This window comes from Crinia signifera, chromosome 4 (assembly GCF_055691185.1).
Source record: "Crinia signifera chromosome 4, ASM5569118v1, whole genome shotgun sequence".
Classification (NCBI taxonomy): Eukaryota; Metazoa; Chordata; class Amphibia; order Anura; family Myobatrachidae; genus Crinia; species Crinia signifera.
Window position 1 is genome coordinate 292,844,887 of NC_139220.1, and position 25,047 is coordinate 292,869,933.

Sequence of the window (25,047 nt, forward strand, 5' to 3'; positions counted from 1 at the left end):
GGTTGCTCCTGGACTTGGGTCCATCCAGGGAGTGACCCAGCATTTGTGAGGTGAAGCTCCCCACAGCGACCCGGCAATAAGTCAGGTCACTGATGTCATCGGGGTGGGGGAGAAGGCAGCTCTTGGAGCGGACTCACACTGCCCAGCAAACCAAGTCACTGTGGAGACAGGGGCAGAGTTTACAGCCTCACTGTATGGTCTGCTGGGTTCCATTTTTTTTTTTACCACATCCTTGAATCATACAGAAAGTCTGTCATCTCTACAGTGGCTAAGATTTCTGTAGAAATCTGGTCAAGTGTTCTGGGGTCCGTACCCCCCGCCCCCCCCCCCCTCCTGTTATACTCACTTGTCCACGCTGCCCCGCTGTGTCCGGCTGGCTGCTGCTGCTGCGGCTGGATGCCGTTAGCGACGCTGGTCCGGCCACATGCCCCGCCTCCCTCCGTCCTGCTCCACACGGAGCAGCACTGGCCACCAATGTTTTATTTTGTAAGCCAGTAATATATAGATTGCTGGCACATGCCAGCAATCTATATATTTCTGGAACCACTGGGCACCAATGACAATCCTAAGCCAGTAATATATAGATTGCTGGCACATGCCAGCAATCTATATATTTCTGGAACCACTGGGCACCAATGACAATCCTAAGCCAGTAATATATAGATTGCTGGCACATGCCAGCAATCTATTTATTACAGGCACCACTGGGCACCAATGATTTAGTTATTAGGCAGTAATATATACATAGCTGGCACTGGCCAGCAATGTATATATTACTGTCCACCATGGGTTAAATTGAGCCGACACATAGCACAAATGTTGACGGCTGCGGGATTTGTATGCACCACTGGCCCCTCCCCCTCCTTTTATTATGTGAAAACAACTGTGGGTGTGCACCTTTTTAACCCTAAAAAGCCCATTAAAGTCACAGGCACTCATTTGTGCTGTAAAAACGTTTTGAAGAGCTAAAACGTTTTACCTGCAATGGGAATGGTACTTAAAAGGCATTTAAAACTGTAATCTGCTGCAGTGGGAATGCTAAATACCGTTTAAGATTACCTGTAACTTAAAACGGGTCTGCAGTGGGAAAGCAGCATTAGTAGGTTGACCCCTTGTTGACACAAGCAATAGGTCAACATGGAAAAAGTCGACATGATTTCCCTTTTTTTTTTTTTAAAGGTGGTTCTTCATACTTTATTATCCAAGTGGACATAGAGCAAGCATGTCCAAACTATGGTCCTCCAGCTGTTGTGAAACTACAAGTCCCATCATGCCTTGCCACAGTTTTGCTATTAGGGAATGCTAAATCTATGGCAAGGCATGCTGAGTTGTGTAGTTTCACAATAGCTGGAGGGCCACAGTTTGGACATGCCTGAGAATATAATAGTGTCCGGAGTATAGGGAGACATCGTACCCAAAGCAAGGCAAGCAAAGTGAGCAATGCGAGGGGACACGGTACATTTATATGGTGTTCATGTTGACATAGACACCAAAAAAGTGCTGCACATTACTATGGTGTGCCCAGTGATGAATCCTACCTTCTGAAATCAAGGTATAGGAGGAGGGGACATAGGGAAGGGTGTGGATCAGTTGGTCACCAGCAAGTTGTTGCAAGTCATTAGGTCGACATGCATTTAGGTCGACATGTCTAGGTTGACATGCGGGAAGGTCGACATGAGTCTAGGTCAACATGGGTTAGGTCGAAAAAGGGTCATAAGTTCAACAGTCAAAAGGTCAACATGGGATTTTTCACTGTTTTTTTACCCAAATGTCAACACAGTCATGGTAGGGCATGAAATACCGCCTGTCGGCACATGTCAGCTAAAAAAAAAACCTGTAAAAAAAACGACAACCTGATAACTGTCAACCTAACCCCTGTTGACATAATGACCCTGTCGGCTTAACCCATGTCGACCTAATGGTGTTGATCTAATGACTTTCTAACAACTTGCTGGTGACCCAATGACCATATCCCATAGGGACATATTTATTAATGATAGTTTTACTAAAATAATGTGAAAAAGAGTGTTAGCTTCACCTGAATGTATTAAAGGGCTTGTGGAGCAATTTTTTGGTGAAAATATGCTCCAAACCCCATAATTATAATGGGAAATGTGATCTGGCTGAATTTAATATGAAAATTTGTATGAAAAAAAGAAAATACTGCAGTGAGCCCTGTTGGAATGATAGCTTGCATAATCACTGGGGTGCCATACACCTGCAAACTTTCTCTGCCCCAGGCAGAATGCCAGTGTAATCAGCTATTACCCCTTTCACAGTGCAAATGGTGGGTTGCTCCTGGACTTGGGTCCATCCAGGGAGTGACCCAGCATTTGTGAGGTGAAGCTCCCCACAGCGACCCGGCAATAAGTCAGGTCACTGATGTCATCGGGGTGGGGGAGAAGGCAGCTCTTGGAGCGGACTCACACTGCCCAGCAAACCAAGTCACTGTGGAGACAGGGGCAGAGTTTACAGCCTCACTGTATGGTCTGCTGGGTTCCATTTTTTTTTTTACCACATCCTTGAATCATACAGAAAGTCTGTCATCTCTACAGTGGCTAAGATTTCTGTAGAAATCTGGTCAAGTGTTCTGGGGTCCGTACCATTCTGAATTGTACCCAATCGCTGTCTTCTCTGCATGCAGCCTCAGCTGGGAAACCTAACATCTACCCCCAGCAGCATCTCCATGCAGCACTCTTGCTTTTAGTCCCTTCAGATCTTCTTGAGACATCTCCATTGATCATCTGTAGCAGCCATCTGACAGCGGATCTTGCAGTATTTTACACTGCATGACACTGTTGCATCTCTCCCCTTGGCTGTACGCACCTAGGGTGGGATGCTCTGAACCAAAAATGCATTGTGGTTATTCATTTTTTATGAACTAAAGCCCCTCCGCTGGGGCACCACTGCGGAGGGAATCGCCAGCTTTTGTGATACCCTATAGAAGCCTATGGGCTTCTCTCCGCAGTGTTGTGTGAGGGATACGTCACATATCCCTGCAAGCAATTTCCTCTGCACATGCGCATAGGGACTCATGGGTCTCAGACTGGGAAGTCCAGGGACGGCACCGCATCGCAAAGGACAGGTTGTTATTGCAAGAGAGGTCCTTTGTGTTACTAATTGCATATGTTAGTGCGTATGCAATTAGTATGAATGTGCTAGCCGTCAGAGAGGGGAGGCGGATGTTATAACATCCTGCCCCTAGTGTGATCACCCCTTGGCTCTCTCATTGGTACAGCTCCCCTGCACCCCAACACAGCTGCTGTGAAGCCCCCACAACTTCCAAAACTTTGATGCTGCTCGGGACTCCACAGACCTCTACTTTAGATCTAATATATATGTATGTGTGTGTGTGTGAACAATGGTGGGACTTACAATATTCCTTTCCCCAGGGATGATCGCTTGCCAACAAAGATCTGGAATATCCTAGAAAAAGTTGGACTTGGGGAGTACCACATTTCAGTGATCTTTAACTCACAATTTTCTTTAAACTACCTTTGCTTATTTGCTGATGTAGATAAAGGCAAAACCTCATATTATGATACGAAGCTAGACCGAATAAGATCCATATATTCAGGGGTTAAAATGTGGGGAATGGGGTGGAACTGAGTTCCACCACCTGAAATGGTGAGGTGGGAGTATTTCAACCTCCACTTTGGCCTAGGTGTGGTATAGGGTTCCGATAGTCAGGATCCCGACTGGCCGGACTCGGACAGCATGGTGAGCACAACAAAGCCCCTTGCGCGCTTGCCCTGCTGTGGGCACGGTGGCGAGCATAGCCGTTGTGGACCCCCACGAGGGAGAATAGCTGGTGGCTGTCGGGAACCCATCTGTCGGTGTTTTAACAGTCAGGATCCCAATGTTGGGTAAATGACTGTTGGGATCCCGTCCGGCACCCCTTGGCCCTGCACAGTAATTCTAGCAGAAAAGCATACCAAAAACCATACTACTGCCCTGGCTCTGCCTAATGGGGGGAGGGCTAATTAGGTGGCAGAGGGAAATACGTTCCACCACTTAAGCCCTGCATATATCATTTATTATACAAATGATAGATCGTTGATGCTTTTATTTTGTACTTTCCCTTATATCAGCTTTGTACCAACAGTACAGAGGGAGGGTGGGGCGGTCATTAAAGTTCAGTGTGCATATTTTCTAACTGCTCAATGATAAACTACATTTTTTCCTCTCAGTGTAGAAAGCTAAAGGCAAGTTCCACCTATGCAGTTAGGGTCACACTGCTAATTTTAGCTACAAAACTTACACACCTGCTAGTCATCCCTATACAAGCAATCAATTAAGTAAATAACATGGAGCGTACATAAACAGCACACAGAGCCATTCAGAGATGTATAGGAAACAAAGCAATGAACACATGTAAGTTTTGTAATTTGTTTTATTATTCTTTATATAATTAATTTGGATTATATTTGTGGTTATTACTGGCTTGCCATATTATCACTTTATACTGGGACACATATAAACATTACACCAATTCTCTGTCTGGATGACTTCAGGCCTGTTTTTTATCAGCCACAAAACATACATTATTGGGCAGGATGCTCTAAACTGAAAATGTGGCAAAATTCTGTTATCTGGGTTTTTCCCACATATTTGTATGCTCTAAAGCCCCTCCGTCAGGGCACCGATGCGGAGGGAATATCTAGCTTTTACTGATGAATTGCTACCCAGAAGGACCTCTAGCATCTGTCCAGTGGGACCTCTAGCATCTGTCTCCTCCAAGGCAATGACTATGACCCATTGGAATCTGCAGAGACACTGCACCCCCCCCCCCCCAGCACCGGCTCCCACAAGCCACCTCATGGGCTGCAGTACTATTGTTACACCAATGACTGGTTGTCAGTTTGAAGAAAGGATGACCATACATAGAACATGTATCCGTGCTAGCATTCTATCAGGGATTAGCCAACAGCCCCTGGTGAGGCACGTTGCCAGTGCAGCCCATGAAACATAAGATTATTAACAAGGTGCCTCCTACAATATGGGTTGAGATCAGATCCACAATGTGACATTAGAAAGAGGCTAGATGGATTTTCTTGCTATCTACACTATGCCCCAAGAGCCTTGGTGAGACCATTCGGCTGCAATGAACCTCTGCCTGTGTTTTCCTTAATTATTAGATCTTTATTATTTACTTTGTTGTTATTTGTAACTATTTAGATATTTATTTCTTAGTTATAGTTTATCATGGAGTATACGTGTTGTTGCCATTATGTTGTGTATTATAATTTATATTATATTGTGATTTTTTTTTATTTGTACATTGCTTATACTTAGTTATGGTGATGGAATTGCAGGTTTGATATAATCATTTAGCATTTATGGACATTGTCTAGCCCTGAACTGATGGCAGAACTGATGCATGCTGAGGGGGAGAACTCTTAGGATAAGTTTTGGTTTACTTTTTTTGTATGTACTGATGCATCAGAGCTCCAAGGATTCAAACACATGCACTGTACATGTATAATATTGGAATGTAAATATACATCAGGGCAGTGAACAAAGCAGGCCACATGTCTTGTATGACTCATCACTTGGTAATCTTGTCACAAATATGTGTGCAATTCAGAAGCCACAGTGGGTGAGCTATTTATTTACACCTCAGTGCGTACTAATCCCAATAAAAATGGTTGATGCTTGTATAGCTCAGATAGTAGCAGACCTCCAAAATGTCCCAATTTTGGTAAGATATTTCAGCTACATAGGCAGAGCATGCCACCCCAACTGCAAGCCTCAGTGTTCAGAGGTGGGGGGGAGGGAGGAAGCAGTGGTGAATTTCCCACTAGGCACGTGTGGTATCCTGGAAGAGTAGGTGGCTCTTCTGCATCCTGTCCACTTCCTTGTGAGGCGGACAGAATTGTATCTTACTCACGGCAATTGCAAAATGGGGCGGGGATAAATAGCTGAATTCTGCCTTTTAGCTCTGCCTTCTCATTGAGAATTGTAGGTGTTTCCCTAGGTCGGCGGCAGGGCGTTCTTATGAGACTATACAGCATCACCCCTTGAAGTGCCCAGCAGGGTCTCTTCTGCGGGCTATAGTGTAGAAGTATGACATTAGAAATGGAGCCAGAATACAAAATGTAATGGGTTACAGGGGGACAGCTCATGCAGCGCAGAGCATGCCCCCAGAGTGCCAAAAATAGGGTCATGCCACAAGACCATGCTTCTCACCCAGAGGCTACTCACCTTTTTCAGCCACGCACCTTCAGTGTGCAGAGACCTGAATAACAATTGTTGGGAGATATGCTGAATTATTGCTTTATCCTGTTTGCTGTGCAGTATGCCTGTCTATTACTCCATATATTTAATATACTTTGTATTTTACCAAATACTGTTAAAAATACTGTCAAAATTTAGATAAAGCCTTGCCTCCTCACTGTCCTAATTTTTTTTTTATAACACTTATGTCCCATGGGGAAGGGGCACACACCCATTTAAAGAAAACTTCCAGAAAATGTATTTAATGAATAGAGTGTCTTACTGCAATGCCACATGCAATGGGTTCAAATCCTGGGTGTATTTCAGCATCATCAAATGTAATAAAGGACAGTGTGACTGAATAACTGAGATCTCAATTTAAGTTGACTTAAAGGGTAGGAAAAGCAAACAGGTGTAGTCAGGAGATAACAGGCCTCAATGAGAAGGGATGAGTAATTAAAGTGGATAAACGACAAGTGGCACCATCAGCACCCCCTACGCTGCAGTGCTGTGTGCGGTGGCACACTCAGCATCACCCTACTTACGGTCCTGCAAACAATAGCATGACCACTTTGCATTTGAATGGATAGGTATATATGCAGTCCAAAAGTGCTCTAGTGTGTTGCTAGCTTTAAGGAGGCTTTGACATTGGCATAGCTGGGTTGCTTTACCATTTCTGAGGTTGTGGCCTTGCTTTAAAGATTTGGCCACCCTAAATGAACAGAGCCCAGTCGTGATTGCATTCTTTATAGCAGGATATGGGGATTCGTAAAACTAATTAAAATATAGAGCAGCATCACTAGGGGGGATGTGGGTGACACTAAAATACCTGCTCATCCTCAATAAAAGTAGCTGGGTGCTCTACTGTAACTTTTCATGCAGCACCTGGCCCCTGTAGCTAAGAAAGAGCTGTCAGCGAAGTCATGCAAGTCTCTAGGGTCAGCTCCCGACCCTGAGTGATTAAAACTGGGGCAGCCCCACAAGGCCATGCCCCCCTGCATGAAACTACACCTCCCCCCCCCATGCAGCTACAATCATTTAACCATCCCATGCACCTTTGTTTTAATGGACACTATGCTGCATCGGGTGCCATGGGACATAGAGACACACTTTAAAATAGAGGTACTCAAAAAAATATATATATATATTTCACTGCAGTATCCCTTTCTTTAATAGGAGGATGTGATTAAAGGTCCTTTATCTAGCAAAAAAACAAAAAGTACAGGTTATCATTGCTTTACACATAAAAAAGACTCATTCCCTGACCGGGAATCGAACCCGGGCCGCGGCGGTGAGAGCGCCGAATCCTAACCACTAGACCACCAGGGAAGATGCTCTATAATAATGTTATAACCAGACAACTGCAGTCAGCACTTGGATGTATTTGTAGTTTGAGAATTTGTTTTTCACGTCATTGCAAAATGTAGTTTACATTTCAATATTCCTTAGTAATTCATATATAATATCTATTGTTTCTACCCTTCTACACTGCATTTTTATGTAAAGGCCCCCAAACACTTGTGCGACTTCTCTGAGGGGAGAGGCCACACACGACCCTCTAACCACCCGGCACTTTTACGGGCAGGAGGATGGCATGCGATACACCATATGGGGTCCTTTTGCATACAGTGGGCCAGATTCCAGCCAATCAGCTCCTACCTGCCATGTCACAGACTGTGTTTGAAAAATGTCAGACAGGAGCTGATTGGCTGGCTGTTTATCACTCTCCATTTTATCACTTTTGAAGCATAAAGAATCTGGCCCAATGTATCATATGCGACCCCAGCAAGTGGTGCCTGAGGCTGTCTGATGCGTCAGATCTTGTGTGCAGCAATGGCGATCTCCGGCTCCTCCCCAATGTGTACAGGACCGTGCAATTTGCCACTTTTTCACCTGATTTCTCAGCACGATCCGTTGAATTGGATGAAAAGTTGCAAAATAGCACTAGTGTATGGGCAGCTTTAGAGTGTGACTTTACTTTTAACAATATAACACATGTTCCATCTGTTTAATACATGGAGTAGTAGCAATTAGTTTAAGGAGCGAATAAACAAGAATAAATCAAATAAAAAATAAGAAAAAAAATTAGCTTTTTGACAAGGTGCACTAAAATATTTCTGCCCGGTTTCAAACTGGGGACCTTTCACACGTGACGCGAACGTGATAATCACCAACCTATAGGAATTAGTGGTGACATGCGGGCCTAGGTGGCGCTCCTATTCAGAGGACTTCCTCTACTGCAATTAAATATTTCAATGAAATAAAATGTTTGACTAAAGCCAATTACACACTAGACCAGTGTCCACACAGTTCCCAAACTGTGTGCCTAGGCTCCCTGGGGAGCCTCAGGACACTTGAAGTGGTGCCTTGGGTTGGTGGTCCAGGATCAATTCATATTATTTATGTTCAATGTAAAAGGCAAAGCCAGTGCTGGTGGCTGCCAGGCATACAATATGTGGACAAACAGAAACAAATATTGTCCCTCATTACATAATTTAACCTAAGTATGAAAAAATATTAAATTAAATAAATTATTTTTATAAGTTTCTGAATAAGAGATTTTTGGCCTAGGGGTGCCTTGAAAAAAAAATTCTGAAATTGGGAACCCCTGCACTATACAATTAATTGTTCGGTTTGACAATAATCGGTAATTGAAATAATTTATCATATGGTGTGTATGTAGGATTGTTTCAGCATTTCGCCAATAACTTGGACAAATACTGTCAGTTGTGATTGGAGGTGGGACCAGTTCAGCCTCCGCCCACCCACCTTTCCTGGCCTGAGGAACGTGATGTCACTAGGGGGTACTGGGTGACACTAAAATGCCTGCTCATCCTCAGTCACAGGAGCAAGAGGCTGCACTAACAGTGCAGGCCGCATTCAACACCTGTAACCGAAAAATCCATAAGCAAAGTAATGCAAGTCTCCGAGGTCAGCCCGCATCCCCGACCACTGGAGTGATAAAAACAGGGGCAGCCAAACACGGCCATGCTCTCTCAATGGGCAGCTACACCAACCCCTCCCATGCAGCTACACCAACTTTAACCATTGAATGGTTATCATGCTTTAAAAACTGTTATAAGGTGTGAGCAAAATGACTCATTCCCTGACCGGGAATCGAACCCGGGCCGCGGCGGTGAGAGCGCCGAATCCTAACCACTAGACCACCAGGGAAGATGCTCCATAGTAATGCTATACCCAGACAACAGCAGTCAGCAATTGGAAGTATTTGCAGTTTGAGAATCTTTTTCCATGTCATTGCAAAATTTATTTTACTTTTCAATATTCCTTATTAAAATTGATATAAAATGTATTTTTTTTACCCTGCTACACTCCTTGAATGTGACTTTATCTTTTTTTTTTTTTTTTTTTTTTTATATTCTTTATTAAATTTTCATGTAAAACACAAATAAACATCATATACAGACAATACATACAAAAACAATACCCAGTACATATACACATAGTAACCAAACATAACAAATATAGATAATTCAGTTGCTTACAGTGAATTCTCGAATCTAAAGACCCAGCATGCTAGACACAATATAAGATGGTCCTAACTCGTCGACTCGCAGCAACTGTTGTAACATAGCCCCAAAGGGAGAGAACAGATATATAGTTAATCCTACTCTAGCGTTAATGATCTCCATTACCAGGCGTGGTTCATATCTAAATATCGAGCATCAGCTAATTTACCGTGCGCTTATCATAATACAAAGTGTGTGTCAGTTCGATACAAAAGACAAATCGAGCTTCTATATACTATACATAACCTATAATTATATGAGTGAATAAATTACTATTACACAATTCAATTAGTGCCAAGTGCAAGTGCATCCTATTTTCAAATCTGAATCCTATAATATAACTAAAAAGGATTACAATGTTATATTATATTATATTGTAGTGGAAATAATGCGAGTAAATCCATTTCCCCCATATCCCATAAAATTTCTCCACCGCGTTTCCCGTGATATAAATATATTTCTCATGCTCAATTATTTTATTAACCATGCTATGCCATGCCTGGATATCAGGACCCTTTTGTGACATCCAGGATTTAGCGATTACTGCTTTAGCAATTGCGCATAGATTAATCGCTAGACAACTGTCCTCTTGGTTCAGTACGTTAGTAGGCCATATACCCAACAGGAGTGCGCTGGGATGGATACACGAACTTGGTATCCCAAGGTCAGATAAGGTCCTCCCCACTCCCTGCCAGAAATACTGTAGGGCTTGACAATCCCATATCAAATGCCAAAAATTACCCCCCATTATCTTGCATTTGGGACACTTATTACCCAGTCCGTCTGAAAACTTGCTTATTCTATCTGGTGTAAAATATATCCTATGGAAGATATTCAACTGAATTTGTTGGATCCTAAGTGACTTAGTAGCCATGACCAGTACTTTCATGGCTTTTACCCAATTGACCTCATTAACTTCAGGGATGTCTTTACTCCACTTAACCCTTACGTCCTCCAAGTTGTCTCTTAACGTAAGGTCCATAAGGAACTTATAACATCTCGACAGACGCTTACCACATGGTAGCTTGCCAAGGAACTTTTTCACTGGGGATTCCGCTATTTGAAAGGGCATTCTACGAGATACAGACTGGATAGCACTTCTCAGCTGCAAGAATCTGAAAAACATTCCTTGTGGAACCCCAAACTCTACCTGTAGCTGAGAGAAAGATTTTAAGTTATTATCAACAAGGATCTGACCCAGCATAGTGATCCCATAGTAAGTCCATAACCGGCTTCCCTGTTGAGTATTCAGGTTCTGGAGTTGGGGGAGCTGAAAAATATGACAGTCTGGGTCTATCCCCTCGCATTGGGACTTCTTCTCAGCCCCTTTCCAGATGTTCCTAGCCTGTTTCAATAACGGAGGAAGGCACTTTGGGGCGATTCTCGTCAAGAGGGCCTGTAGTGGAGTTAGCCCTGGGGTAGCCTTTTCAATGAATTCTAACAAATCCTCAGTATTCTCATTTTTAATAACCCAGCCAGCAAGATGACACATTTGAGCCGCATGATAGTAGAGTTTGAAATTCGGGAGTGCTATCCCACCCTTAGTATTAGGTCTACACAGCGTGGGTAATTTAATCCTAGGGGCCTTGTTACGCCAGATAAATGTGGAGACCATCGAGTCAAGCCTTCTAAAGATACTGTCGCCAATATAGATTGGGGAGTGCGTAAAAATATAAAGCAGCTTAGGCAAAACAGACATCTTAACCAAGTTGGTGCGCCCTATTAAGGTAAGTGGGAGTCTATTCCAACTTTTCAACCTATTTTTTATTTCCTCCAAGAGTGGATCTACGTTATCTGTTATATAATCTCCAGAATTTTTGGAAATCATGATCCCCAAATATTTAATTTTTTCCACTATGGGAATTCCTAGGTTAGACAGCGCCCCATCACTACCAGCTGATCCAAACGCTAATAAGTGTGATTTACTATAATTAATTTGAAGGCCTGAGTAGAGACCAAATTCACCAATAATCTCCATTATTTCAGGGAGTTTTATAACGTAGTCCACCAATCCAACTAAAAGGTCATCGGCATAAAGGGATATAATATTATGACCTATACCCACCCTCCCAATCCCTTGCCTTAATTTACAGGCCAACGGTTCCATAGCCACCGCAAAAAGAAGGGGCGATAATGGGCAACCCTGCCGTGTACCACGAAATAACGAAAATGGCTCCGAGACAAAACCGTTAACCAAGATACGTGCAGTTGGATGACTATATAGAAGAAACACTCTATCAACAAATTTACTGCTCAATCCAAAGGCCAGCAGAGCTTGTTTTAAATAGGGCCACTCTACACAATCGAAGGCCTTGTTTGCATCGAACGATGCTAACCCCACCTCATGGCCGACCATATCTGCCATCTGTAAATATGTGTAGACCCGGCGAAGATTGTTAGCCGTGGACTTTCCCCTCATGAAGCCATTCTGATCCGGGTGGATTATAGTGCCGATCACCCTGTCGAGCCTATTTGCCAACATTTTAGCGTAGATCTTGGCATCTACCGTCATCAGGGAGATTGGCCTATAAGAATCCACCCGGGCAGGATTTTTACCACTTTTTAAAATTAGCGTGATGATGGCTTCTGACATGGAGGTAGGTAAGACGCCTCCCTTTTCCATTTCCTGGAAGAGCTGTAACAATTTAGGTGCAAGATTACCTACCAAGGCTTTATAGAGTTCCCCTGGGAATCCATCTATCCCTGATGCCTTATTTACCGGCAGTGAATTGATCACCTCCGTCACCTCCTCTAGTGTAAAGGGTGAGTCCAATACACTCCTTTCCTCATCTGAGAGTGTGGGCAGTTTAATTTCATTAAGATAATTAACCAGGGGGTCCGTTGCGATATTAACTCGAGTTTGGTAGACGTGTTGATAAAACTCCCTGAAAGCTTGAGTTATGTCGCTTGGTGTTACACATAGTTGACCTGACTCCGAAATAATTTTAACTATAACATTAGAGGGTTTATCGGCCCTAATTAAATAGGCCATATAGCGACCCGCCCTGTCACTATTTTGGTAGAACTGATGGGATTGTCTCAACAAATTCTGGCTAACCATAACCTGAAGATGCTCTACCCAGCTTTGTTTTACCACCAACCAGGCCTGTCGTGCAGATTCAGTCTTTTCATCAATATATATTTTTTCTTTATCTAGTGTTAGTTTTTCCAGATCAATTGCTGTTTCACGACTTTCCTTTTTAACCCCTGCAACCTTTTTAATCAAACTGCCCCTCAGGTAGGCCTTCAAGGTATCCCAGACTAGATTGAATTGAGCCGTACCCTCATTAAACCTACAGAATTCTTCCACCAGCCCTCCAATGTCATCCCAGCCACCCAGTTGGGGGATCCAGGACGGGTGTAGTTTCCAAAAAGTAAACCCACGCTGTTGTCGTGTATCGAGCTGCATTATAATCGGAGTATGATCAGAGATACCTTGCGATTTATACTCAATTGATTCAATAACATTCAGCACATTCTCGGAGACCAGGATCATATCGATTCTTGAGAAAGTGTGGAATGTTGCCGAGTAGCAAGAAAATTGCTTAGCTGATGGATATCTTTCCCTCCAGGCATCTCTCCATCCTATTTCGCGTATGAAGTTAGCAAAATTACTACTGGTATGACTATAGCCCCCATGACAATTCCACCTATCCTGACTAGGATTCATAACTACGTTGAAGTCCCCGAGGCATATTACTAAGCTGTCGGGTCTTTCTATTATAAATTCAACCGCAAGCCTCAGCACTTCAAACGAGAAAGGGGGGGGAATGTATATAGCAAGGATACAATATCTGGTCAAATCAATACAACCATCAACAAACACGTATCTTCCATAGGGATCAATTTTTGAGGACAATGTTTCAAACTTAACATTTTTCCTAATTAACACGGACACCCCTCTGGAGTAGGGAGAGAAACAAGAGTGAAAAGACGCTCCAATCCATGATCTATCTACCGCCACCACCTTCTCACCAACCAGGTGAGTCTCCTGCAGACAGATTATATCGGCCTTCAAAGACCTACATTGACTTAATACCAAGGAGCGCTTTATTCTCTCATTTATCCCCCTGACGTTCCATGACAGAATCGATATCATGTTTCTGTTGGTAATACATTTCCCTCAGAGTTGGAGTTAGTCCCTCCAGCAACAAACCTAAAGTGTCTAGCATATACATCTTTGAGGACAATGTAAGCACTTGTATACATAACAACACGACAACACAACATATACCCCACTCCCTCCCCCACCCTGTATAACCTACCCAGTTAGGTATACCTATGCCCATACCCACCCCCTTACAGCTACCACATACGAACTACAAAAAGAAAAACAACAAACCCAATCAAATCAATCGCCAGAGGCAAATTACTCAAGGTCACAAACCCAATGGCGTGCCTGCCCTCCGTTTACCCCGCCGGAGCCCCCCCCCCCTCCCCTCACATTCAATTCAGCCGAATTTAATATTGGCTACCAACAGCACCTCATATTTTCCCTCTAATTAATTCCCCTCCCTCCCTCCCGTCATTGCCCTTCCCTCTTCCCCCTTCCCTTCCCCCATAGAGCAGTAAAAGGGTAAACAGGAGTAAGTATGAAAGGAAGAGTAGCAATACCATTACATTCATCATTTCCCTCCGCAATCTTTTCTGGCGGTGGAGTACGCAACAAATATATAAAAAAAAAAATAAAAAAAAAACCAACTCCAACGCACTATTCAAAAGTAAAAGCAAGCCTTCCTTATATCACCGACACCATTTCACTAAACCCCAGGAGATTAGGAGAGGATAGGAAAAACAAGATTGGAGGAGGGAGAGAGAGAGCAGCACCATTAAGAGGAATATTTGCAGACAGTAAAAGCACCACATTTATGGATGCTTAAAGCTTTCATAGTTCATGCTAGCCAATTATAAGAACCAGGCACAATAAGTGATTCAGCCGAGCATTACAACAAATACAGTTACAACGAGGCCGGAGCACTTATGTGATAAGCTGCTGCCCCGCAGGGTGGTATCTGTCAAGCCATTCCGCAGCCTCGCCGGGGCTGAGAAAAAACTTTGACTCATCTTTCGTAACAACTCTCAACCTTGTTGGATAGAGCATCGAGTACTTGATGTTAAGCTCCCTTAACCTTGCTTTAATATCACGGAACCGAGCTCTGTCCCTTTGTACATCCAGTGGGAAATCGGGAAAGATAGAAATTTTGTTCCCGTTGTAAACCAAGTCCCCTTTATTTCTGGCAGTTCTCAAAATATTATCCCGGTCACGGAAGTGAAGGATTTTTGCAATGAGTGTTCGAGGTTGTCCACCAGGTATCGGGGGTTTAGGTGGAACACGATGCGCCCTCTCTACTGCAAAATAGGGGGACAGGATCTCTGACCCCAGGTTTTGCTTTACCCATTCCTCCACGAACTTTTCTGGCGAGGGCCCCTCCACTCTCTCTTCCAAGCCCACAATTCTAATGTTATTGCGGCGCATCCGCCCTTCCAAATCGATACTTTTGCTTTGGAGCTCTTTTACTGCTTTCTCAAGCATTTTGACCTGAGTTTGCAAGGGGGGAAGAGTATCCTCAATATCCGAAACCCTGGCCTCGACCTCGGACACCCTAGTGCGAATTTTTTGAGCATCCTCCCTTAGCAGGGTTATATCCGATTGGACTTTGCCCAATTGGACTGACAAACGGGCCTCGCTGGCATTGACTGCATCTAATACTTGCTGCAAGGTGACTTCCTTCAGTGCCTCAGCCCCCCTGTTCTCTTTTGTAGGGGTATTGAGCGGGGTAGTTTCCCTCGAACTGCTGGTGTTGCGCGGCTGGGAGCGTGCAAATTTTTCCAGCTTAGCTGCCGTGGAATTCTGATTTGCTTTCCCCATCTCAATCCAAAGGAGGTGTATTACCGTATTCAAGAGGAAATGGCCTGTCCTTAGAACTTCACCACACACACACTCACATCCAGACCAGACTGGGCAGGATATGAACTGGGGTTGTCCCTAACAGTCCAGCAAGACAGGTTCGCTTCAGGTGCTATGGGGAGCAAGAATAAGATCAGGGCAGACTTAGAACATAGGGAGTGATGCCATTCCAACACCACTTATACACGTGCTGGTTTAACCAGCAAGGGACCCTGCTGTATCCCCTCTCAGTCACAAGTTCACTAAAAGTTATCTTCACTGCCACATATCCAGGACTAGAGCAAGCTCCACTCCCTCGCACAGCGACACCCCTCCACTCCACGGCCCCTCTCAGGCCTAAGAGTGCAGTCCACGTGTGTGTGGACTTATACAGTCATCCACGATAGCTTATACAGACTTTTTACACGCCACCACCTCACCTTCTTGTATAGAGGATGCAGCATTCCCGAGTGCACATACTATAACCACACAGTCAGCAGGGGCCAGGTCTTATGCTCTTATGCTCACCACTCGCCGAGGCCGGTTAGATCAAAGATCAGTCAGCTTAACCGCTCACAGCGAGGCCTCGTGCAACCCCGCAGCGCCACCTTCAGCACTTCCGCCAGGTCCACTCACTCCCTTCTCTCGCGTCCTTCGTTTCGCCGGCTCAGGCGTGATGTCACCCTCGTGCGCCCGGGGCTCTCACCCCCGGTAAGCGTAGGGAACCTCTGCGTCGTCCACACAGCCTGAGCTCAGACCGCAGGTACCGGCTACCGTCTCAACCCCGCTCCGTCCTGTCGGATGCAGTAACTTACACCCGTGTTGCGCTGCTCATTAGGCGGATAAGAACCTGGATAAGAGGGGACGATTCGGGGGTTAGCGCTCCTGCATGGAGACGCCGGAGGGCAGGAACCTCCCTCAGCACACGCACGCCGCCGTGACCACCGAATGTGACTTTATCTTTAACGATATTATAAACATCCTATTTGTCTTAATTAATGCAAAATTGGCAATTAGTTTGAAGAGTGAATAAACAAGAAAAAATGATTCTGACAAGGTGCAGTAAAAATGTTTCTGCCCGGTTTCGAACCGGGGACCTTTCGCGTGTGAGGCGAACGTGATAACCACTACACTACAGAAACTGATGGTGGCTGGTGCTTCTAAATTCAAAATAGGTGGCGCTCCTCTTCAGATGATGTCTTCTATTGCAATGAATGAAAATGACTAAATATAAAGTACAAACTATAAAATTATTGGACCGATTTGCCAATAACCGGTAATTGGCCTAATTTATCATATAGTGTGTATAAATGATTGTTTCACCATATCACTTGGTCAAATCTTGGCCACAAACATGACAAGTTTAAAAAAAAAAATCTTTTTAATTAATTGTGTCGCAAAGATATCGGGACCATCATCTTGGCCAGTGGTTCTCAACCTCGGTCCTCAAATACCCCCAACAGTGAAGGTTTCCAGATCACCTGGATGTGGTCCACTAAACGTTGACTGACAAATAAAGAGTGGAGTTTTTCACGTTTTTTTCACTATACTAAGAAAGCCTCCTTAGTGCCTTCCTATTGTTGGAGTATGAATGTGAGGGGCTTCAACCCTAATGCTGTGTACACACGGTACAATCCAGCATGAGATTTTGACTATATAGTCAAAATTACATGCAGATCGTATAGGTTTTTTTACCTTGCGATACCGATGCGCACTCCCGGGACAGCACAAATCGAAACCCAGGTCAGGGCAGCAATGACTATATAGTGTAAATCAAATGTAGATAGCATGAATTGTATTTAGATAGTACAGAGATAGAAAAGATTGTATAGCCAGGGGTGAAAGTATGGTGGTACAGGGTGGTATGGCATACCGGTAAAACATATTGTGCCGGTACCCTGTACCGCCATAACAAATATTCCTGAATTGCTAACTGTGCATGTGCACATATGTAAGTGGCAGGGGCGTGGCCTCCGCCGCCCCGCCACAGCTGTGAGTGCATGTGCTGCTGCCCGGCTATGAGCAGGGCCGGCGCTACCCTTCCCCCTCCCAGACACCACTGCTGCAGCCTGCTCCTGTCAAAATATGACAGGCATCAGGCTCACATGATGCTGCCGGATGGCCTAACAAACAGTGAGTAAGTAGCAGGAAGCAGCTGCTACTGCAGACACATGGGAGGGAGGAGGGAGATGGGTCACGGGAGGGAGGAGGGAGATGGGTCACGGGAGGAGGAGCTGTGCAGCCGGTAGCAGCAGTGTCACTAGAGTGTTGCGGGTGTTCGGTCGAGGGTGACACCCCTCCAGCTGCCCTTTCAAATGCAGCACCCACAGGCTGAGAGCTAATCAGAACACGCGTACCAGTTACTGATAACATATTTGAAATGGGCGCCAGGGGTTGGGAGAAGTGTGTGTTCTGAGTCCGCTCCCCTTAGTGACGGTCAGTGATAACAGCAGTGGTGGAGGAGGAAGCAGAGGCAGAATCCCGGGCTGGTGAGTCTTACTGGGGACTGTGTTAGCAGCATTAAAGGGGGATTCTGTGACAGCGACACTACAGGGGATATGAGTGTCAGCACAACTATTGGGGGCATCTGTGTCATCTGCACCACAGGGGGCATTCTGTGTATATGTTACACCTCAATGGGCATTCTGCCTATAAGTGGCACCTCTGGGCATTCTGTGTGTAAGCGCTACATCAGGGGGGCATTCTGCGTGTAAGGGGTACCTCAGTGGGGGCATTCTGCATGTACGCGGTACTTTGGAACATTCTGCATGTATTCGGCACCTCGGGGTATTCTACGTGTAAGCAGCACCTCAGGGCTTTATGTGTTTAAGATACACCTCAGGAGGTATTATGTGTGTAAATGGCACCACCAGGCCAGCAAGTGTGGCGGGGCGGTATGGCGTACCGCTAAGATATATTTTGCCGGTATCCCGTACCGACATAAAGGAAATGGGATCACTGCGCATGTGCAGGATTGCGTGATGACATACATGCGGCATACCCCGTGCTCTTCAGAGGATGGGTCACAGGAGAGTTAGCAAGGCCGCAACAGCCAGGCTCGCCCACCTCTGACTCCGGCAGAAGGGGAGGACGGGACCGTGGATGCGGTTCCGCACAGCCTGCGCTCTATAGAGGACGAGGACGAGTGGGTGGAGGGGATAGGGAGAACCAGGTGCTCTGATCGGGGAGGCCCTGACCGGGGAACATTCTAAAGGGGAGGGTTAGACAGACTGGGGTGACACAGAAGGGAAAGAAGTGAGCATAAACAGGTTAGGATGAAAGTTGGCCAGGTTTTATGCAGGAGGGTGGGAATAGTTCAGCTTAGTCTTTGATATTTTAAGTCTAAAAAAGTGCTGGGTCATCCAAGAGTAGACAGCAGAGAGACAGTTGGAGACATGAGTGAGGAGAGAGATCAGGAAAGCATACCTCCCAACTTGGGGACGGAGGAGGGACATAGTATTGCGGCGAAAATTTCGAAGGTGTGGCCAAATTTTGAGGGTGTGGCCTATACGTGTGGTTCTCCCACGAGGCCACGCCCACAGTTTGCCACTACGGGGGCATGACCCAGAGGCGCTGTGAGCCTCTAGCCATTCCCCCAGCCCCCTGGCTGTGGGAATAGACAAATTTATTCACCACTGCTCAGCAGCCAACAGGGGGACTCCCAACAGCCCCCCACTTGCCGCGGGACACTGCCAGTCGCGGGAGGGACACGGGAATGTCCCCTAAAACCGGGACATTCCCGCGGTTTTCAGGACTGTTAGGAGGTATGGGAAAGGAGAGGTAGATTTTAGTATTATCAGCATAGAGGTGATAGTGGAAGTCGAGTGAGCAAATAAGCTCACCCAGAGTGGATGTGCTCTTTTTCCCTAAGTGTTTGGGTCACTTAGAAATGTCCTTATTTTAAAAAGAAAACCATTATTTATTCAATGAAGATAACATTAAATTAATCTGAAATACACTCTATACATTATTAATGTGGTATATGAAACGTCAGGTTTTTAAAGGAATGTCTACATATAGGTTATCATTGTTTTACCATCAGATGGCAAACGTGTGACTAAAAAGATTTATTCCCTGACCGGGAATCGAAACCGGGCCGCGGCGGTGAGAGCGCCGAATCCTAACCACTAGACCACCAGGGAAGATGCTCCTCAGTAATGCTATATCCAGACAACTGCAGTCAGCACTTGGAAGTTTTCAGTTTGAGAATTTTTTTTTCCATGTCATTGCAGATTGTATTTTACTTTTCAATATTCCTTCTTAAAAATCAATATAAAATGTCAATTGTTTATACCCTGCTACATTGCTTATTTTATGTAAGAATGTGACTTTACCGTTAACAATATCCCATCTATCTCATCTGCTTTAATTCATGCAGTTGTGGCAATTAGAAGAGCGAATAAACAAAATAAATAAACAATAAATAAAATAGCTTTCTGAAAAGGTGGGACCAAAATGTTTCTGCCCGGTTTCGAACCGGGGACCTTTCGCGTGTGAGGCGAACGTGATAACCACTACACTACAGAAACTGATGGTGACAAGTGCCTCTAAATTCAGAATAGGTGGTGCTCCTATTCAGATGACGTCCTATAGTGCACTTAAATAAATCAAGAGCAAATGTTTGACTAAAGCTAATTACACACCATACTTGCGCCTACACGACCATCTCCATTCGGGAGAAAATGCTCTGTTCCTGGACTTCCCTGGTAATGTATGATTGCCATCACCTGTGGGGAGCTAGGTAAAGGTGTTTTACCACAGGTGATGGCAATCATACATTACCAGGGAAGTCCAGGAACAGAGAATTTTCTCCTGCATGGAGAGGGTCTGGTAGGCAAGTATGTTACACACTATACAATATTTGGTCAGATTTGCCAATAATCCAGGGTTGCCTACTTTCTTATTCTCCTCTCCGGGAGAAGCCCGGAGAGGAGAGATTCAGTAGCCGCTCAGGGGGCGGGGCTTAGGTGTGACATCACTAAGCCCCGCCTCCATGCTGGTAAACCAGCGAATTCAGGGATCTCCGTGGAGGGGGCGGGGCTAAAATGACACGATTGTGTCATTTTAGCTCCGCCCCCTCTTCTAAGACCCGAGGATTGCGGCATTTTAATGCCGCGATCCGGGGGACAGCGGGGGTCCCCCCTGAATCCGGGAGGGTTGCCCACCCTTCCGGGGGGCCGGGAGGGGGCCCCGATTTTCGGGAGACTACCGGAAATTCCGAGAGGGTCGGCAACCCTGCAATAATCAGTAGTTGCCATAATTTATCATATAGTGTGTATGAATGATCATTTCAGCATTTTGCAAATAACTTTGACAATGCTTGGCAAAAACATGAATATTTGATTACCGATTTGTCAGCCAGGACCAAAATGTCAGCCACAATCTCCTGCTATGGAACAATATGTCAAGGTTGCCGACCCTCCCGGAATTACCGGGAGTCTCCCGAAAATCGGGTCCCCCTCCAGGCCCCCCGGAACGGTGGGCAACCCTCCCGGAATCTGGGGGACCCCCCTGAGCCCCCCGAATCGCGGCATGTAAATTCCGCAATCCGCGGGTCAGAGGAGGGGGCGGAGCTAAAGTGGCACGATCGTGTCATTAATGACGTCACAGTCAAGCCCCGCCCCCGATCGGTTAAGGAAAGTCTCCTCTCCGGGCTTCTCCCGGAGAGGAGCATTTAAAAGTCGGCAACCCTGCAATATGTGTGCACTCTCAAATATTTCACCAAATTTCCAGGTGTAAAAATTGTGTAGTGGGTAGGTAAACCCATTTTTTGGTACATGTTTTAATATATCAAGGGGGTGATAAAGGCAACGGGTGGTGGTGTTCATAGTGAAATTGGTGTTCCACCGACCTTGCTGCTGCCACTGCTGTTGCAGGTCACAAGGTATGCTCCATTGGTCACATGGTTCAAACATTCACAACAAGGGAACTAGCTGTTACCATAATGCCACACTGTAGTCTAAACACATTATGCCACACTGCAGAAACCTAAATAATGGCTCTGTATACTCACAGCAGGAAGCCACAGAGCAATAATCCACAGCCTCAGTGTGTGTTCCTCTCCACAGGCCAGAGAACTTGGAGAAGCATGTGATGTTCTCTTCCAATCAGAGCTCAGCAAATGCTCTTCTGACCCTTCAGCACAGCCCCATGGGAGTTATTACCCAGTAGTGCATTGCCCCATTTCCTGTCTGCAGCTGCTGCCAGGTTCCTTCTACCAGGTAATATGTGAGCCCAAGTTCTTTGCACGGCAGCATACCCAGTATATGTGTAGTTCAGTATAAGATATATACTTTAGGATCAAAGTAAATTCACCAGAAACCATCACTGTGACCTTTATTTATCGATAGAAATTTTGCAGAATAAAGCAGGATTCCTGGTGGTGTGCCCAGTACTCCTCATGGTACTGGGCTGCCCAAAGGGTATAGAGCATGGGTCTTCAAACTGCTGCCTTCCAGATTTTGTGAAACTACAAATCCCAGCATGCCTTGCCAGTTTTAACATTCCCTTATAGCAAAACTGTGGCAAGGCATGCTGGGATTTGTAGTTTCACAACATCTGGAGGGCCGCAGTTTGAAGACCCATGGTATAGAGTCATATGGTTGACATAATAAATAGGTCAACATGGCTATGGTTGATAGGGTTGGAAGGATGCATTAGGTCGACAGTCAAAAGGCTGACCTCTTATTAACATTTTCTTGAGCTGACGTATCGACAGGCGGTATGCCATGCCTTACCATCCACTAGGGCACGGAGGGAGAATAGAATAGTGTGCCGAGCGCAGCAAGGCACCGTGCATGAAGAATGGTGAGCGCAGCACACTTTGACTGTGTCAATGAACGGACAAAAAACATGAAAAGCTCATGTCAATCTTTTGACTGTCGACTTTGCCATTGTTGACCTAATGCTTGTGTCGACCTCCCAACCCTGTTGACCTTAGCCATGTCAACCTATTTCATGTGTTGATCTAAGCCATATTGTCCTTCAGTGGTCGACCCAATGCATGTTGACCTAATGACCAATACCCGCCCCAGGCTCTGTTGGCACTATTTAAATTCAGCAAACATGGTGGTAAATTTACTAAGATGGTCATTCTATTCAAGATGGGTTGTTGCCCATAGCAACCAATTAGATTTACTTATTTAGCACCTTCTAGAACAGGCATGTCCAAACTGTGGCCCTCCAGATGTTGTGAAACTACACACCCCAGCATGCCTTGCTATAGTTGTAGCATTCCCTAATAGCAAAACTGTGGCAAGGCATGATGGGGACTTGTAGTTTCACAACAGCTGGAGGGCCATAGTTTAGACATGCCTGTTTTAGAAGATAATAGATAGAATCTGATTGAATGCTCGGTACTTGTGTATTATCACGGCGCCCTCGATGTGCATCGTAGGGCATCTCATTGCATCGCATGCCATATAGCGGCATGCGATGCATTTCTTAATTGTACAAACACCCTGATGGGTGCTCACAATGTGAAATCCCCCCCCCCCCCCTTTCCCATTGCCAACGACACCCCAAGTATCAACGCCAACCCGAAGCATGGCGAGCGCAGCGGTAAGCGTCCTCCGACCTTTTCATACCCCCACTATCCACGTCGGCGTGGAGTTGATTTTTGATAGTGTGGCGAGCACACATGTATTTCCGTGTCCACTCGCCACGCTCCGGGCTCGGTGGCTCACTGCACTCGCCACACTATCTAAAATCAACTCCACACCGACGTGGATAGTGGGGGTATGAAAAGGTCAGAGGACGCGTACCGCCGCTTAGCGCGGGCTCGCTGCGCTCGCCATGCTTCAGGTTGGCATTGATACTGGGGGTGGCGTTGACAATGGGGGGCCATTTAACATTGTAAGGACCCATCAGGGTGCTTGTACAATTAAAAATCGTATACCATCGCATGCCATTTAATGGCATACGATGCGATGCAATATTTTATTGTACAATATCGCATCACATACCATCGTATACCTTATTTAGTGTAATGGTATACGATGCGATGGGCACCGTAATAATACACAAGTACCAAATGCTCATAGCAACATCCCCTCTTCAATAGAACTCTCATGCTTTCTATATTGTCATGGTGTATGGTGGACCTCACTTGCCCTGCTTCGGCTGGTTGTTGGTGAAGCACAGGTACCAATGGGTCTCCTGAATACTCAGGTGATTAATACAGGTGTGTTGTGGTAGAGTAGGTTACAAATACCAATGCAATGCAGATTAATTGTGCACCAAGCCATTTAATGAAACAGTATGAAAAGTGTATGTATTTGCAATAATGCAGGGTCATTTGCAGTTATAACTTTAAGAAAAATACTTCTCTCCTCCAGAACAAAGATAACGGTTACATTCTGTATGTCACTGACTGCTGCACATTAATTGTATCATATGCATACTGTAAGTGGATCTCAACCTCGGTTCTCAATTACCACCAACAGTGCATGTTTTCCAGGTCACCTGGCAGGTGCACTCATTATTCACTGACACATTTTAAAAGATCCACAGGCGGAGCTAATTATTTCATTTTGATTCTGTGTGGGGACCTGGAAACACTGTGTGGGGTCCTGAGGCCCGAAGTTGAGAACCACTGATTTACATCATCTAAAGCAGTGGTTCTCAATCCTTGGTCTTCAAGGACCCCCAGCAGTGCACATTTTCCGGGTCACCTGGCAGGTGAACAGCTGCACTCATTAGCCACTGACACATTTTAAAAGATCACAGGTGGAGCTAATTATTTCACCTTTGATTGTGTGTGGAGACCTGGAAAATGTGCACTGCTGGGGGTCCTTGAGGGCTGAGGTTGAGAACCACTGATATAAAGCACAGAAGTTAATTGCAGCTGCATAAGATCAGAGCCAGATTAAGGTCTAAATGGGCCTGGAGCTAAAAATTATCAAGGGCCTATTATGCGCAATAATAGGGGTTGTGGCCAGCACCTAATAATGTGGCAGGCGTGACCAGTGTTCTGGTTGAGTGGTCTGCTCATGGGTGTGTCTCTATTTGTGTAAATACTTTCAACTAATTATATATATATATATATATATATATATATATATATGTGTATATATATTACAAATTCTGACACTCCCAGGATGCAGGGAGATATATTGGCGGGTGCCCTCCAAAGGTGCACCCGCAGGATGCCGATGTCCTAAGATACTTGCGGGGTGAGGCGGAATTCCAGTCCTAAAAAAATACTAAAAGCCAAAACTTGGTAGACAACATTTCAGCATCTTTTTATGTTGTCAACTAAGTTTACCACACCATATACCCCTTATACAAATCAAGCAACACAATAGTAACCCTCTTATATTGTACTTGCCTCTTACACATTATGCCACATGGAATGAGTCAAAATTCACGTTATTTTTTTTAAGGAGTGGTGAAACAAGGGAGTGACGCCAACAC

The 25,047-nt window shown here is 45.1% G+C and overlaps 5 non-coding genes across 5 annotated transcripts; all 5 read right to left on the reverse strand.

Annotated features, from left to right (window-relative positions):
• Window positions 1-7,473: 7,473 nt before the first annotated feature.
• Window positions 7,474-7,545, reverse strand: TRNAE-CUC (transfer RNA glutamic acid (anticodon CUC)). Its single transcript has one exon. It is a non-coding gene; the product is annotated as a tRNA-Glu (tRNA).
• Window positions 7,546-9,318: 1,773 nt separating this feature from the next.
• TRNAE-CUC (transfer RNA glutamic acid (anticodon CUC)) lies at window positions 9,319-9,390 on the reverse strand. Its single transcript has one exon. It is a non-coding gene; the product is annotated as a tRNA-Glu (tRNA).
• A 7,312-nt stretch (window positions 9,391-16,702) lies between these two features.
• Window positions 16,703-16,775, reverse strand: TRNAV-CAC (transfer RNA valine (anticodon CAC)). The gene has a single exon. It is a non-coding gene; the product is annotated as a tRNA-Val (tRNA).
• Window positions 16,776-19,703: 2,928 nt separating this feature from the next.
• Window positions 19,704-19,775, reverse strand: TRNAE-CUC (transfer RNA glutamic acid (anticodon CUC)). Its single transcript has one exon. It is a non-coding gene; the product is annotated as a tRNA-Glu (tRNA).
• A 314-nt stretch (window positions 19,776-20,089) lies between these two features.
• TRNAV-CAC (transfer RNA valine (anticodon CAC)) lies at window positions 20,090-20,162 on the reverse strand. Its single transcript has one exon. It is a non-coding gene; the product is annotated as a tRNA-Val (tRNA).
• Between the last annotated feature and the right edge of the window lie 4,885 nt (window positions 20,163-25,047).